The following is a 17695-nucleotide window of genomic DNA, read 5'->3' on the forward strand; positions in this document are numbered from 1 at the left end:
TTTTCGTAGGAGAATTTGTGTGCCGAAAGATATTGAATTGAGGTAGTCGATACTGAGAGAGGCATATAGTAGCCCCTATGCTATACATCCTGGTGAAAATAAGATGTGCCAAGACCTTCGTAAGTTATATTGGTGGCCAGGACTTAAATGAAAGGTCACCGATTTTGTGGGTAAATGTCAGACTTGCTATTAGGTTAAGGCTAAGCATCAGTTATCTTTGGGTTTGTTGCAACCAATTAAGATTCCACTTTGGAAGTGGGAGCGGGTGACTATATACTTTGTTAGTGGGTTACCCCTCACACCTACTAAGAAGGATTCTGTATGGGGCATCATGGACCAATTGAACAAGTCTGCCCATTTCATACCGGTTCGTATTGACTACTCACTGCAGAAGCTAGCTAAACTGTATGTGTCTGAGATAGTGAGACTACATGGGTACCAGTTTCGATCATCTCTGATAGGGATCCTCACTTCAGGTCTCGGTTCTAGGGAAAGCTACATGAGGCTCTGGGTTCAAGGTTAGACTTCAGTATTGCTTTCCATCCTCAGACATATGGTCAATCTGAGAGAGTGATTCAGATATTGGAGGATATGTTGAAGAGTTGTGTGATTGACTTCCGAGGTAGTTGGGAGGAGTATTTACCGTTGAAAGAGTTCACTTACAATAACAGTTACCAGTCTAGTACACAAATGGCACCTTACGAGGCACTTTATGGTCGTAAGTGTCACACTCCTTTATACTGGACTGAGTTAGGCGAGCGACGAGTTTTGGGTCTTGAACTGGTTTCTGATACTCAGGATAAGGTTAGATTGATACAGGATCGACTGAAAGCGGCATCCAATAGACAAAATTCTTATGCAGACTTAAAGGGACGCAAGATCAAGTATTCTGTAGGAGACTTTATTTTTCTTAAGGTCTCACCATGGAAAATGATACTGAGATTTGGTCGTAAGGGCAAGTTGAGCCCTAGGTTTATTGGACCCTATCACATACTGAAACGAGTGGGACCGGTTGCCTACAAGTTAGAGCTACCTCCAGAGTTGGACCAGATTCATGATGTTTTCCATGTCTCGATGTTGAGCCATTACCGCTCTGATCCAACACATATTGTTCCAGTGGAGAAGATTGAGGTTAGGCCAGATCTGACGTTCGAGGAGGAGCCAGTTCAGATATTGGATCACGACGTAAAGATTCTGAGGAGAAAATCCATCCCACTAGTTAAGGTTCTATGGCGTAATCATAGCTCTGAGGAAGCCACGTGGGAGCCTGAAGATGCGATCCATCAACAGTATCGTTATCTATTCTGATTAGGTAAAATTTTTAGGTCTAAATTTTCTTTTAGGGGGTAGAGTTATAATGCCCCAAAATTTTCTGTATATGTTTCTGTTATCAAATGACACAAATATCAATCTGCTTCAGTGGTTATGTTTTCTAAGAGTGTCTGAGAAGTCCTGGGTTCAAGCCTTGACTTGGGCAGAATTTTTTTTTGTTTTATATGAATAAAGCCCTATCTCTAGATAGTAGGCTTTTAGTTAATTGTTTATAAAAACATGTTAGAATAGGCCTATTGATCTAGTGGATAAATAGAGCGTCATCATGCTAGAGGTCTTAGGTTCAAGCTGTTGCCTGAGTTTTATTTTTGCTAGTGGTGCCGTGAAGTGTTTGAGTGGAACTGAAATGCCAAAGTGGTAGAGGTGAAGTGGGAAGTGTGGAGAGAAAATTTAGGGATTTTGTTAGTGAGAGTGGTTGGACGGTTTTTAAGAGAAATTTAAGGGATTTGGGGATAATGGGGCTGAATTTTTATTTTGTTATTGTGTTATTTTCAAATTCCCAAAGTTCCTCCAATATTCTGCCGTTTCTTTCCCCAACTCTTCCTAACCTCTACCAAAGTTTATTTTTTCTTTTCCATTCTTGCCGATTTTGGCCTTTGGTTTACCTTTTCTCTTTTTGTTTGCTGGAGTTGCGAAGAATTCCTCCCTTTTCGTTGTTGTTCCTTTTTCTTCTTCTTTCATCGCATTAAGTTCTGCCGAAATTAAGTTTTCCAATTTCTGTTTTTCAAGGTTTCGGTAAGTCTTAGTAGGAAATTTATTTCTTTTTGATAACTCCCCTTTTGATGTGTTTCATATATGACGTTAGGGGGAGGTTTTCAAGCATCTGTGGCCACCAATCGGAGTTCTATATCGTGTGGAAAAATCTGTTCATTGATTGAAGGTGAGAGGTTAGTCGCTTGTGGGTTAAACCTTGATGCGAGTTCGTTATGGATCGTTCTTTTTAATCAATATGCTATCGTGGATTTCGTAAGTACCATTATAGTTTTATTTTTGTTATTCGTATTATCTACTCCGGTTGATAAAATTTGATAGTAATCAATCAATTGTGGGATTGACTGTTAGTTCGTTTGTTGGTATAGGTGAATCTTTTTAAACATTCAGTCTTTCGACGTGATAAGTGTTGGAGTGCATCAAATTGTTTAAGGTGCTGGTGTTCTCAGGATTGCGTTGGTTGTGAATAGAAACCAGGTGTGTATAACCACAACATTGAAAACGGTAATCGGTAACAAGTAAAAAAATAGGGTTGTCGATGCCACACGGGCGTGTGGTCGTCCGTGTGGTAGGCCGTGTAATGGAACACGGGTGTGTAATCGATGAGACAAGCCGTGTGTGATACACGGGCCAGACCGAATTAGGCCATGTGGGCCACACGGGCATGTGGGAATTTTGGGTCAGGCCGTGTGGATCAAGGCCATTTTGGGCCGTGTGAGCCAGACGAGCATGTGGGTCTACACGGGCCGAAAACATGGGCGTGTAGGCCCACCTCCACTGTTTTATTGCTAAGGTGGGATGGGTCGCTTGAGACGATTGTGAACCTACTGTAGGGTCGGTAAGCTTACCTAGATCCCTAATTGACTGAAATGACTGTATGACTGATATATATATATTTACATGTTAACAAGCATGATGATATTTAATGAAATGATATTGTATGCATTGTTGCCATGATATAACATGCCATTGCTGTATGTTACATTGCATTGGGTTAGGGGTTGGTATTGTTTGGAGGAAGCGTACTGAAAGGCCTTGGGCCTAATTCATTGGCAGCTCAGCTGCAAACCACTGTTTAGTGCCACATTCGATACTTTTTCGAGTGTAGGGATGGGTGGGTTGATTATATCCCCACATGGAGTGTAGGGTTGGACGAAGATGGTGTGTAGAGGCTAGCTGGGTAGGATTTTGTGATTGTATATCTGTTGCTATACTGATTGTTGATAGTAAAATAGGCAAGGCCCTAACTGAAACTAAATCTGATACTGAAAGGGCTTAAGCCCAGATTGTGACTGTATTTTGTCTGCTTATAGGGATTACACACTGAGTTTTTGTAAACTCACCCCTCTGATTTATCTATACAGGTAATCCCTAGGCATGGGCAGATTGGTGCGGCAGAAGACTCAGTTGTGGCCACACAACCTTATTTGACTCTGTTTCGTATTTTATTATGATTTTAAATTTTGTTTGGGAATTTTATTGTAAATATAGCCTTTATGCATTTTTATTAAATTTGGGATTTTTATTAGTTATGAATTATAACTCCTAGTTTTAGGAAAACTCGAGTTTTCAAAAGAACTAAACATTTTAACAAATTACTCACAAATATGCAAACTGTTTTAAAAACTTTCACATAGAATAAACATTTTGAAAGCTTTCGGATGATTAGTTAACTCGATAATAGAATTAATAAGTAATAATGAAAAGATTTTAAATGGCAAATGTTTGAAGTAAAGTTTCAGTTTTCAACCCAAGTTACAATTTTCAAACACATTAACATGTGACACTTCAGATTAGGCCATAACGACCAGGGTAGGTTTGGGGTGTTGCAAGGTTGGCTTATTAAGGATGTGATTTTATGGGTAGTTGTGATAGTGGGTAAGTTATTTTGTTTTTAAAATTTTATTGTTGGGTTTATCTAAAAATTTTCCCTAAAATTTTGATTACTGTGTTGCCCCTTAAGCTTTTCTTTTTCAGATTCTTTTTCCTTTTTTGTTGTTCTTTTTTCTTCAATTTTTCCTTTCTTCTTTCTATATCTTTTTCTTGTTAATTTTACCCTATTAATCCCCTCCACTCCTTTTTTTCTAAGTTTCGTCGTGCTATTAATCCTTTGATCAATATGCGTAAGTGTTCTGTATTAAGTTATGAAAGGTTTGAGGATGGAATAGGTATTTAGTTTTTTTTTTTTTTTTGTGAGTGATGGGGTTGTATTAATTGTGAAATCCTTTAGATTTAGGTAAGGATTTTAAAAATAACGATCCTCCAGCGAATTAGTTTTCTATGCAAGTTGCTGATTTGTTTTGGGTAAGTAATTGATACTGGATTTGAAGTGAATTGGCGAGCTTAGGTTTAATGGTTGGAGATTATGGTTGCTATAAATGTTTAATTTCGAGGAAATTGTTACAGATTGAATGTTTTAAATGTCGATTTTAGGTTTGGGTATTTACGACGTTGGTTTCGTATAAGAAATATTTAGGTGTGTGTTTCTAACTTGAAACCACTATGAGAAATCTGGAAAATATATCAAAATATCAAGTAAATTCGAATATGCAGTTCGTCACATGGCTGTGTGTTATGCCGTGTGGGTACACATCAGTGTGTGCGATTACATGGGTAATTTAGGTAGGCCGTGTGGGACACACGGGTTAGACATTTGGGCTCTGTAGGTGACACGGGCGTGTGGCCCATTTTTTTGAGAATTTTCATTTAGGGCTGAACTAATCTGTAATTTGTAATTAGGCATTCTGCAAGGTCTATTTTGTTTAAATAAGACTCGAAATGTGGTATATGTTGATATGCTTGGTATGTGAGTTATATGTATGATATATGTATTAATAATTTTAAAAAGCAAGACTATTTCTATATGCATGCCATCTATATTCTGTTTATCTGTCCGTATGATTACGGTTGGGTTATGATATGGTGGAGGAAGTGTTGGCAGTGTAATTTATCTGCCTTATCTAGTGGCTTAGCCGCATACGTTTAAATTTGGTGGTTTACCGCATATTGTATTTGGCAGCTTGATTGTGTTAATTTTGTAAAGTGACATACGCTCACTTATTGGTGTATGGATGGGTACTTTGTACCCCCACTTAAAGTTAAAAATGAATTAAAAACATAAAAACAAAAGGAAAAAGGAAACAAAAGTTTGTGCCATTCATCTTCTTCATCGAGAAACAAAAATAAAAACATCAATACACTGTTTTTGAAGCTCTTAGGTTCAACCAAGTTCTTCTTCTTGCATGTAGGTATAATTGAGGTTCGTCTTTTTTAGTAAAGTTTATGTTTTTGAGATCGTTGTAGCTTAATTTAGCTAATTTGGATATTAAATTGTTAAACTGTTAAAGTTTTAAAATGTTGCCATTGATGAATTTTTAAGCTTTTGGTGTTAGTATGCTACTTTATAAGCTTAGAGATGAAATAGGGACCAATTTGTAAAGTCATATTTGTTATTTTTGAGTTTAAGGAATAAAATGAAAACTAATTGGATTTCGCTTGAAATTTCTATAATTATTGAATTTGAAGGGCTATAGAAGGGTGTAATTTAAAACAATTTGAAAAATAAAGCTTAAATGTGAAAGTTATGGTTGTTTCAATTTTTGGGACTAAATTTAATAAACTTCAAAACTTTAAGGAAATTGTGAAAAGTGTTAATAAGATATCTTATACATTAAATAAACCATCATAAGGTATTTAGAACTGATAATTTGAAATGAATTACCGTATAGGTTAAGAATTGAATCGATTGGTAGATAATTAAAGAAAAGGAAAAATTGTAGACTAGTCTTCGACACCTCGTTTAATATCGTTTTTTCAGATTTGATATAGTATATATATAATTGAAATTTTGTGATTGAATTGTATATTTATGTTAATTGAATATATTTTGAATTTGTATACGAATTGGTAAAAAAAGGTGAGGAATAGACTAAATTGCAATAAATGATACTGTTGTGTAAATTATGCTAGATGAATGATAGGATAGGATAAAATTAGCATGATTGTAAGGTTTTTCACGTGTTGTATGGGTTATGTAAAAGAAATGATACTAAATACACTAATGTATGGAGAAAATTATTATTATTGGAATCCAACATTTGTTTACCAAGTTTGTCTCTGCAGAGACCACTATTACTGATTATCTCTACGAAGATTTAGGTGTGTTTTGGAGGGATGTGTAACCTACAGGCTAAGGACTTATTTACTTAGGTGTGTTTTGGAGATATAGCTCGGATGAGCAACTAGGTGTGTTTTGGTGGTTACTCGTATATCCAAATTTGTTAATTAAGTTCATCGGGCTTAACGATATAATTGAAAGTATATGTGAATGATGGCATATATGTGTTGTGCATAGAAATAGCTATAAATGATTCAATTGTTGTAAATGATGTATACGTGATAAATTTAATTGAGATTTTTATGTGGATTCTACGTATTATACTCACCTTATATTTGTGAACTGTGAAAACAAGAATGATACAAAGTTAGCTAATTCGTTTGTTTATTTATATAACGAGGTGAGTTAATGTTTAAAATCTTTGAACTTACTAAGCATAAATGTTTATTTTGTTTCGTTTTCTGTTTCTGTAGTTGATATTTTACGGAACTCGGCTACTAGATCACCCCAGAGCTCACATTACCCATCTACAGTTTCGGTAGACTTTTAATTGTTCTAGACAGTTATGTGTATATATGTTTGGAATTTCATTTAAGATATTTTGAATGCTCATGAAGTTAGTCTAATGATGATATTGATTATGGATGTATTGGCAAGGTGTATATATATAAGTGAGTAGTTAGCATTTTGTGAGTTAAGTTTGTGGCAAGTGAATGGCCAACTTTGATTGTGGCTTGCTTGAGCTAACATGTTTAAAATGGCATTAAGAAATTGACTTGTAAATGTTGGCAATGTGATAAGTTTAGTTTGAGTGGTTAATAGTTTGATGACATTGCTTTAATTAGTTGCAAGGTTGATTGAATGTTACATTGTAGACTATGTATTGCTTGATTGGCATGATATGCTTAAGTAAATTTTGTTTGATTTGGGGTGCCATTTGAGGTATATTGGTGTAATGTTTGAATGTGTTTAAAACGTTGTAAATTAGTATTTTTCTATTAAGTTTATGCATGTTTTGAGTTGGTTTAATTGTACATTGGGACATCAAATAGGCTATTGATAAACCGTAATTTACACATGTTTTTATCCCATGCTTAGCACATTTATGGGTGGTTTCTCCTTAGACTTAGTGAATTTGATGCTCTTAATTCTTTATTTTCATGCTTTATACTTAGGTGAGCATGGAAGAGTAAAAAGAACGAGAAGCGGGCTGGAAATGGAGAAAATAGACCCACATGGGAAATCAACACGGCCTGGACTTCCTCACACAGGCGTGGCACATGACCGTGTCCCTTTGGCAGAATCGAAGCACGACTTACACGGGTAGACTACACGCCCGTGCCTATTCAACAGCCTTGACCACGGGCTGGAGTAATTGCACATGGGCGTGTCCCTGCCGAGCCCAAGAATAACCCTATTCGGAAAAGGCCAATTTTGGGGGCTCTTAGGCATTCTAAAGCCTATTTGAACACCTGATGAGGCACTTAGGAAGGGGACGCAGAGTAGGAGGCAAGGAATTATTCAAGGGAAGCCGATTGGTCCATCTCAGAAGCCAAATTCATCATCAAGATTGAAGATCTCCTTCCAATTTCCATTCAGGGTTTTTGGGTTTTCTTTATGTTTTGTCTTCATTATTCTTCTGAGATGTTCTCTTCTATAGTTATGAACTAAACCCCCTAAATACCTAAGGGGAATGAAACCTAAGATGGATCTTGTTATTATTATCTAAACTGTATGATAAATATTTTACTTGTTCTTAATTATGTGTTATTAATTCTTGTTTTAATATTCTAGGATATTGATTTGAGTTAATGCTCTTATTCAGAAGAGGAATAGACCTTGTCTAAGAGTAAATTTGTCATAATTAAGCGGAGTTGGTTGCACACCTAGAGATAGGGTAATAAGATTTTGCCGGATTAGGGTGAAACTTAATAAGGGGATCCATAGATCGAGTTAATGCAACACTAGGTGTTAATTAGAAAGAGATTTCAATTAATCAACCTAGGGTTAGACGTTATTAGTCTCGAGAGAGATAATAATATAACTTAGGGATTTCTACGGATCAAGTCAAATGAATAAATCGTATGATTCAGAGTTAAATAACAAGTGAAGTCTAGGTGGATTTTTCCTTGGGTATTGTCTTAATCAATCAAGTTTTCCCAAAAGCTTTTCCCCAATTTCTCTCTGTGCACTCTTAGTTTAGTTAATTAATTTAGATAAACGAATCCTTTAATTTTTAGGCTAGATAATAAAAAGAAAGTAATTACTAGTACTCTTGGTTCCTTTGGGTTCAAAAATCCGGTCTTGCTAAAGCTATACTACTGTTCGATAGGTACATTTGCCTTCATCGTGATAATAGTTAGTTTCAAGAATGCTTAATTATAAATTTTTAAAACCTGTCGCGAATATCATGTATCAAGTTTTTGGCGCCGTTGCCGGGACACTAGGATATTAGGAACACTTGATTTTTATTAATTTAGCCATTCTACTTTATTTGCAATTTAAATTTTTATTTTGTTTTCTAATTGTTCTTTTATTCGTTCCTGGCAGGTTTTTATAATGTATGACTAGAAGAAACCCGTCGGGACCATTACTGTTTGATAGTGAGATCGATCGCACAGTTCGTAGAAATTGAAGAGAAATAAGGCGAAGCTTACGATACACAAAGAAAGAGCAAGAGGATGATACTTCAACCACAACCGAGGAGATGGCTGAAAACCAAGAAAATCCCCTACCTCCTGCGATTGATGTTAATCAGAACCCTACTCCATGCACTATGTATGATTATGCTAAACCTTCTTTAAGAGGAACTGAATCGAGCATAGTTAGACCTGCTGTAGCTACAAATACTTTTGAACTGAAACCTAACACAATTCAAATGATACAACAATTTGTTCAGTTTGATGGTTTGCAGGATGAAGATCCTAACGCTCACTTGACAAACTTTTTGGAACTATGTGATACATTTAAAATTAATGGCATTTTTGGTGACGCCATTCGCCTTCGGTTATCCCCTTTTTCATTGAGAAACAAAGCTAAACAGTGGTTGAATTTATTACCACGAGGGTCAATCACTACTTGGGAACAAATGACCGAAAAGTTTTTATTAAAATATTTTTCGCAGGCTAAAACTGCTAAATTACGTAATGATATCTCTTTTTTTGTGCAGATGGATTTAGAAACACTCTACGATACATGGGAGAGATACAAGGACCTCTTGAGAAGATGCCCTCACCATGGGTTACCACTCTGGCTACAGGTTCAAACGTTTCATAATGGCCTGAATCCTTCGACTCGACAAATGGTTGACACAGCTTCTGGTGGGACTATCAATAATAAAACACCTAAAGATGCTTATGAATTTATAGAAGAGATGTCACTGAATAATTATTAGTGGCAAGTCATGAGGACAAAGCCAACAAAAGCAGTCGGCATTTATAACATCGATTTGGTCACCATGCTCTCTAATCAAGTAGAACTCTTGAATAAGAAAATTGATGGTTTTCCTAATTCTTCACAGGTTCACCCAGTAATGCAGTGCGAAGCAAGTGGAGGTGGATCGAGCAATCCAGAATACCCACCCTATGGCCACAATATGGAGAACGAGCAGTTAAATTACATGGGTAATAATCCTCGATCTCAAAATAATCCGTATAGCAATACTTACAATGCAGGATGGAGGAGTCACCCAAATTTTTCATGGGGAGGCCAAGGGAATCAATGACCACCATCACTTCCAGGCTTCCAACAACCACCCTACCAACAAGAGAAAAAGCCGAACCTTGAGGAGATGCTAACAAAATTCATCTCACTGTCAGAAACTCATTTATAGAATACTGAGACAGCACTTAAAAATCAACAAGCGTCGATCCAAGGGCTTGAAACTCAGATAGGTCAGCTCGCTAAATTGATATCTGAATGACCATAAGGTAGCCTACCGAGTAACACTGAATCTAACCTAAGGGAGCAAATCAATGCAATTACCATTCAAGATGAGGAAGGGTTAGTTGCACCTGAACCAGAACAGAGGCAAGAAACTGTGGTAAGTAAAGGTAAGGTTGAGGTGGACCACAATGACCAGAAACCTGTAAGTAAGAAGTACAAACCTCGTGTGCCATACCCAAACGAGACAATGAAAGACCGTACAGAAGAAAAATTCGGTAAATTCCTTAAATTATTGAAGAATCTACATATTAACTTACCGTTTATTGAAGCTCTTTCGCAGATGCCAAAAGCAGTCAAATTCCTAAAGGAGCTTTTAACAAATAAGTGGAAGTTGGATGAGGCGTCACATGTAGAGCTGAATGCAGTTTGCTCAGCCATACTACAGAATAAGCTGGCCAATAAATTAAAAGATCCTGGGATTTTTACGATTCCCTGTTTAATTGGTAGCCTAGATGTTAATAATGCTTTGGCTGATGTAGGGGCTAGTATCAATGTCATGCCTTACAAAATGTTTAAACAACTGGGTCTTGGGAAACCCAAACAAACTAGGATGAGTATTCAATTAGCCGATAAAATAATCAGATTTCCTAGGGGGATTATTTAATGTACTTGTTAAAATTGACAAATTTATATTCCCACTTGATTTTGTTGTTCTAGATATAGAAGAGGATAGTAACGTTCCTTTAATTTTAGGGAGGCCCTTTTTAGCAATCTCTAGAACAATAATTGATGTTGGCACAGGTGAACTCACACTTCGTGTAGGAGACGAAGCAATCACCCTTCGAGCTCGTAATTCGAGTAACACATCGAAAATTAAAGGTGGTTGTATAAATCATTCTACTAAAATTGACCATGTAGGGCAACCTACTTTGCAGGAAATAAGTTCGAAGAACCTACACGAGCCATGTTTAAGTAACAACAAAAGACCTATCTATGAAGAAAGAAGGCTACAAATCGAGGAAATAGATGAATGGCGAACACAGAATCCAAGAACACCCGATAAACCAAAACCGAGCCAGGACGAGCTCAATATATCACCAAATCAACTTAAGGTTGGAGACAAAGTACTAATAGTTGCAGCAGATCCTCGCATTACCACTTCTGAACCTAATGAAGAAATTCCTCTCACGGTACTCAGTATTTTCCCATATGGTACAGTCGAGGTAATTCACCCCAAATTCGAAACTTTTAAGGTAAAAAATACTCGTCTTAAACCTTATATTGATAAAGTTGATAGCAGGGATGAGGAGTGTAAACTCCTCGAGCCACCATGATCACACACCAGAGAGGTAAGTCAAGCTTAGACTATAAATAAGGCTTTTCGGGAGGCAACCCTAGCACAAACAGTAATGATGTATTTAAATTCTAGTTTTTCATGTCTAACCTACTAACTGAGTCTTGAACCACAGGGTTTTCCCATTCACCCGGCCAGGCACACGGGCGTGCCTTAGGCCGTGCTCACACCACAGAAGGAGACACGGCTGTGCAATACGACCATGTGAAAATAGGGTAAAAATGTTTCCCCAACACAGGATGCGATAAGTTGCCACGGTCATGCGACATGGCCGTGGGCAAACCTGCCAAAATAACACGGGCGTGAGACACGCCCGTACCTTGAAACCGTGGTTGAAACTGAGAATTTAACACGGGAGTGTCACACGCCCGTGCTATTCATCCGTGCTCGACTGTGAAACGAACACGGCGTGGGCTATCATACATGAGCGTGGAAGAAGCGAACGAAGTAAGACACGACCGTGTGACACGACCGTGTGCACCCACACGCCCAAGGAACACGGGCGTGGGGCGAATGTTAGATACGCCTAAATTTAAAAATCACAAAATAGACGGGCAAAAATTAGGGCACAAGGGCATGCCCCACGGCAGTGTGCCCCGAAATCTATATAAACCCCTCACTATTCATCATCTCCCTCCCAAAAAATCCCTAACCCTAGCTGCTGCAACTCCACACGCCCTACCTGCCATGCTCGTGCGCCGCCCACAACACTATTTTCAACGACCCAATCTTCTCCTTTTTGTGTTTGTTTACTCTTTTCTCTCTATTTTCTTTAAATATTTTGCGTATTTCATGACTTCTCTGATCCATTTGACTATTTTAAGTGAATATTCATAGTAGAATAATAATACTCATGCTTGTCATTAAAGAATACTTCCATTTTTCATACTACATTCATCCATTTTTCTCGTTTCCATGGATTTTATGCTTACCCACATGCATTTATACATTAGATATTCCAGTTGTATTATTCTCATAGCCCTATTTTAATAACTTGATATTTTTGCTTTAGTTGTTTTAGTTTTGCTCTCTTCATCTACTACGCGAGTCTCATGAAATATTCCTATTTAGTTTTGCGTTTCCATGCTATTTTTGGGGCGTATTGGTTGAACTTCGACTTTTCAATGCATGTATACAATGTCATCCTCATGAAGTAAGAAAACCACTATCCCCGCCTCGAAGAAAAGGAAAGGAACAGCATCATCCTCGAGTCCTACCACAGAGATTAGGCACCCTTTCCTCGAGTTCCCCTTGGGACCCCAGGAGGAGCTATTTCAAATATTACGAGCCTGAACCCTAGGTTTGGGCTGCTGCATTGACTGGGCCGCACTTGAACAAATTCAGATAGCTGACGCGGTTTGAGCCCTTCTGACGACTGAACCATGGGGGCTCTTCTTTGAGATCATCGAGCCGACATACCTTGAGCTCACAATGGAACTATGCTCGACCTTCCATCTCCAAGTCGTCATGACAAACTTCGACGATGCTGGAACGGTCCAGTTTTGCCTTGGTGGTCTAGTGCGCCAGTTGAGCGTGCCCGAGTTCAGGATTGCACTAGGGTTGTACACGGAGGAGTTCATGGACGAAAATGAACTCAACACCCTCCACCGCCACATCCATTACTCTCCCTCAAAGTGTTGGAAGGACTCCGTTCCTGGCTCAGCCTCCTATGATCCTAGTCGCTCTAAGGCATCGGCCCTCACCCTATCCCTGCAATACAAACACGCCATCTTGGCCTACACTCTGAAGGGACAACGAGAGAGCACCAGCGTCATCAACACTCAAGACGCCTATTTCCTATGGAGCATGGCGAACGAGCACGTCTTTGACCTTGCCTACTTCATCGCCCTCGCCATCCACTATCAGACGGAGTGACATAGGAGAGGGGTCATCTCTATTGGGCCATATGTGGCTCGATTGGCACGACACTTTGGGCTCCTTAACACAGCAGCACAATCATCCTCCCTCACACTCATCGGCCAGATGTCCCCATAGGGCATCTCGAGCATGCTAAACATGAGGATGATTAAGAAACGACGTGGAACCTACCCTTCTTAGTACCGCCTCGTCCAGTCGACCGAGGAGGAGGACCTAAAGGACATTACTGATGATGTCCCTCCACGTCATGAGGATCCACCGTCTCAGCCACCACCCATCCATCATCCAGTTCATGTGACGGCTTCATACTCTGACATCTCTGAGCGCCTTACTCGATTTGAGCAGTAGTGTTTTCATTATTTTGATCACATTGATGCTACACTTCATCAGATTTGTCAGCACCTTCACATCTCATCGCCACCACCACCTCGCGAACCATCCGGTGAGACGATGTTTAAAAACTTTTTATTTATTTTTTTATTATCACTTTTATCTTTATTTATCTTATTTAAGTACTTTTTATTTCATTTTTCCTTTATTATTATTTTAATTTTAGTTTTTATAATTTTTATTGAATAATTTATAGTTTCGGCTATTTCATTATAAGTAATTATGCTTCCTTATATTTCCTAAAAAGTTCCTGATTCTATCACAGTTATAAAGAGCTCCAAAGCTCATCATCGCATAGGAACTAAAAACTCCACTGGCAAAGGTTCTCCACGACTGCCATGTCCTGTTCGACCACGACCATAGCTACCACCAGATATAATATTTTTTTGGCGCAGGACTTATGGACTAATGAACCTCTACCACCACCGGAGAATCCTCCTCCACTCTCATCATTGCCTTGACCGATTATTCTCTATAACTCCAAATCAAGGAGTTCATTCATCATTCAGGAAGTTTCACTTCTCTCCCTATCTTATGACTATTTATCTATATTTTTCAATATATCTATCTTTGTACATTGAGGGCAATGTACATCTTAAGTGTGGGGGGCTCTTTCATATCATCATTAGAAATCCCTGAATTTTGTCTTATTCTCACGTGAATCACTCATATCACCATTAGAATGAATTTTAATTAATTTATAATTTTTATTGATATGTCTTGAATTAAAACAGAGGCATTTATGCATTGATTGTTTAAACTTTAAGACATTAAGGAATCAAGTATGATAAGTTGATTTTTGAAGAATTATAAACTTTTAGGTTGTTTCCCTAACTTTAGGTATTATTATGAGTTGAAATTCACAAGTTTAAACATCAAAAAGCCATAATTTTTGTGAGATCTTGAGCCTTTAGAGCATATTTTATTTCTTTCATGCTCACTTTTATTATGAGTGCGTCAGTATTGATTTGTTATTCTAGAACTTGCTTGATTATGCATGTCAAGACCACACCATTTGATTTGATATGTCAAGATGATAAAGGCACTAATTGATTTACCCTCAATATTAACCCATAACCCATTATTGTTGAAATCCCCTAATTTGATCCCTATTTTTGTTGAGATTTTATTTGAACTAATTGCTTAGCTATGTTTTGCTCTTCTATGTATTTGACTTATTCTTCAAAAGAAAAATACTTCAACATATATTAGTAGTAATTCGTCATTTTTGAGCTTGAGTGTTAATTCCATAGAAGAGAAGAAGCTCACTTGCATTCAACTGATGACTTGTTATTTTTCTAGCTATGTAATCTTTCAATTTAATCTCGATTCTAACATTTTCTTTCAGCTTGTGACCACACCCCCTAACCAAAGCCACATTACAACCCTCTAACAGACCTTTTTGATTGATGTATTAGCTTAATTTATAGTGGTGGAGATTTGATTTTCAAGCAAGCCTATGGCAATAGCTTTTCATATTGACTAATGAGTGCTTTAATTGATGTCCTTAAACACCTTGAGTGATTTGAGTGAATCTTTAGTGAGGATGTTAAACTCTGTGATACTTTGATCAAAGGTAATCACTTAGATAAGGGGGACACCTATGTTTTCGTGATAAAATACTCAACTTGGAATGTTTGAAACTTTGATGTACTTTTATTTGAATTTTCAATGTAAGAATACTTATGGATTATTTTGAGATATTATTGATAAGGATTATAAATTGAGAAGAATTTATTTTGATTGTGAGTTGAGGATTTTGCTTGAGAACAAGCAAACGCTTAAGTGTGGGGGTATTTGATAAACTGTAATTTATACATGTTTTTATCCCATGCCTAGCACATTTATGGATGGTTTCTCCTTAGATTTGGTGAATTCGATGCTCCTAATTCTTTAATTTCATATTTTATACTTAGGTGAGCATAGGAGAGTAAAAAGAGCGAGAAACGGGCCAAAAATGGAGAAAAGAGACCCACTTGGGAAATCAACACGGCCTGGACTTCCTCACATGGGCGTGTCACACGGCCGTATCACTTTGGTAGGATCGAAGCACAACTTACACAGGTAGACTACACGCCCGTGGCTATTCAATAGCCTTGACCACGGGCTGGAGTAATTGCATAAGGGCGTGTCACACGGGCGTGTCCCTGCCGAGCCCAAGTATAACCCTATTCAAAAAAGGCCAATTTTGGGGGCTCTTAGGCATTCTAAAGCCTATTTAAACACTTGAGGAGGCACTTAGGAAGAGGGACGCAGAGTAGGAGGCAAGGAATTACTCAAGGGAAGTCGATTGGTCCATCTCAGCAGCCAAATTCATCATCAAGACTGAATGTCTCCCTTCAATTTCCATTCAGGGGTTTTGGGTTTTCTTTATGTTTTGTATTCATTATTCTTCGAGATGTTTTCTTCTATAATTATGAACTAAAACCCCTAAATACCTAAAGGGAATGAAACCTAAGATGGATCTTGTTATTATTATCTGAATTGTATGATAAATATTTGACTTGTTCTTAATTATGTGTTCTTAATTCTTGTTTTAATATTCCAAGATATTGATGCGAGTTAATGCTCTTATTCAGAGGAGGAATAGGCCTTGTCTAAGAGTAAATTTGTCCTAATTAAGCGGAGTTGATTGCACACCTAGAGATAGGGCAATAAGATTTTGCCGGTGTAACACCCCTATCCCGTATCCGTCGCCGGAATAGGTAAAGGGGCATTACCGGACTTGAAACTCATATCAGAACAGTAAATTTTTTTTCATTTTCTTGAAGTAAAGATCATTCAATTGGATAATTGCTAGACACAACCAGGGATAAAATTTAAAAAACTTATAAAAGTAAACATTCATAAGATGTCATATTTGCATAGCTTATATACATTAACCAAAATATCCTCCCACTACTAGTCTATTTTATACATGCCATAAGATAATCCAAAACATAGCAGTACCAAACAGTGGATAGTGATAGTGTGACTAGTTGCTGACGATCCCCGAGCCTGTAGCTTCCAAATGAGATCTATAAAACAGAGGAAACAAAGTAAACAGAGTAAGCATTACAATGCTTAGTAAGTTTTAAGCAGTGTCAACAGATAACAATCAAATTATAACATAGTTGTTCGTATTTTTATTTCACTCTTCCTTCTGCATACCATCCCTTTACCGAATATGCACATCTCATCATATATAATAGGCAGATAAATTCTCACTTGATAGTGATCTCTTATAAACATAGGTACATTACATATTTTCACCTAACTTTCCACATTGACCAAATGCACAATAATCATAGAACAGTCTTATTGCTTTACTCACATGTACATCACATAACGACCTTGTGATTTAGTCCAAATCAAGCTTAAATATAATCTCAAAATACATACCTGACCAACTTAACGCATTGAACGTATTTCTTGCCAATTGTTACTGTGAAGTCGTATAATCTTATGCTTTACTCGAATCTTCAGCGAAACCTTTAGCTCGAATAGTCCCCACACGTAGTTATCGGGTCTTACCCGGACAAAATCTCCACACGAAGTCATCGGGTCTTACCCGGAATATATTTCCAAGTTTCATGTACATTTAATCACATGTTACAACATTCACATCGACTGTCATATTTGTAATTCATTTGCCTCATCAAATATCTAATAATACACACCTTTCACATTTGGTCATTCGGCCACAATATACACACATCTCCTACATATTTCACATTAGCCATTCGGCTTTACCAAATATACATATCTCATACATATTTCACACTAGCCATTCGGCTTTACCACATATACATATCTCATACATATTTCACACTAGCCATTCGGCTTTACCACATATACATATCTCATATATATTTCACATTAGCCATTCGGCTTTACCACATATATATATCTCATACATATTTCATATTAGCCATTCGGCTTTACCACATATACATATCTCATACATATTTCACACTAGCCATTCGGCTTTACCACATACACATATCTCTTACATATTTCACACTAGCCATTCGGCTTTACCACACATA

The 17695-nt window shown here is 37.5% G+C and overlaps 1 non-coding gene across 1 annotated transcript; it reads right to left on the minus strand.

Moving 5' to 3' along the window:
* Positions 1 to 9296: 9296 nt before the first annotated feature.
* Positions 9297 to 9403, minus strand: LOC128287516 (small nucleolar RNA R71). Its single transcript, XR_008278216.1, has one exon. It is a non-coding gene; the product is annotated as a small nucleolar RNA R71 (small nucleolar RNA).
* Positions 9404 to 17695: the final 8292 nt, after the last annotated feature.

Source organism: Gossypium arboreum, chromosome 13 (assembly GCF_025698485.1).
Source record: "Gossypium arboreum isolate Shixiya-1 chromosome 13, ASM2569848v2, whole genome shotgun sequence".
In the NCBI taxonomy this organism is placed as follows: Eukaryota; Viridiplantae; Streptophyta; class Magnoliopsida; order Malvales; family Malvaceae; genus Gossypium; species Gossypium arboreum.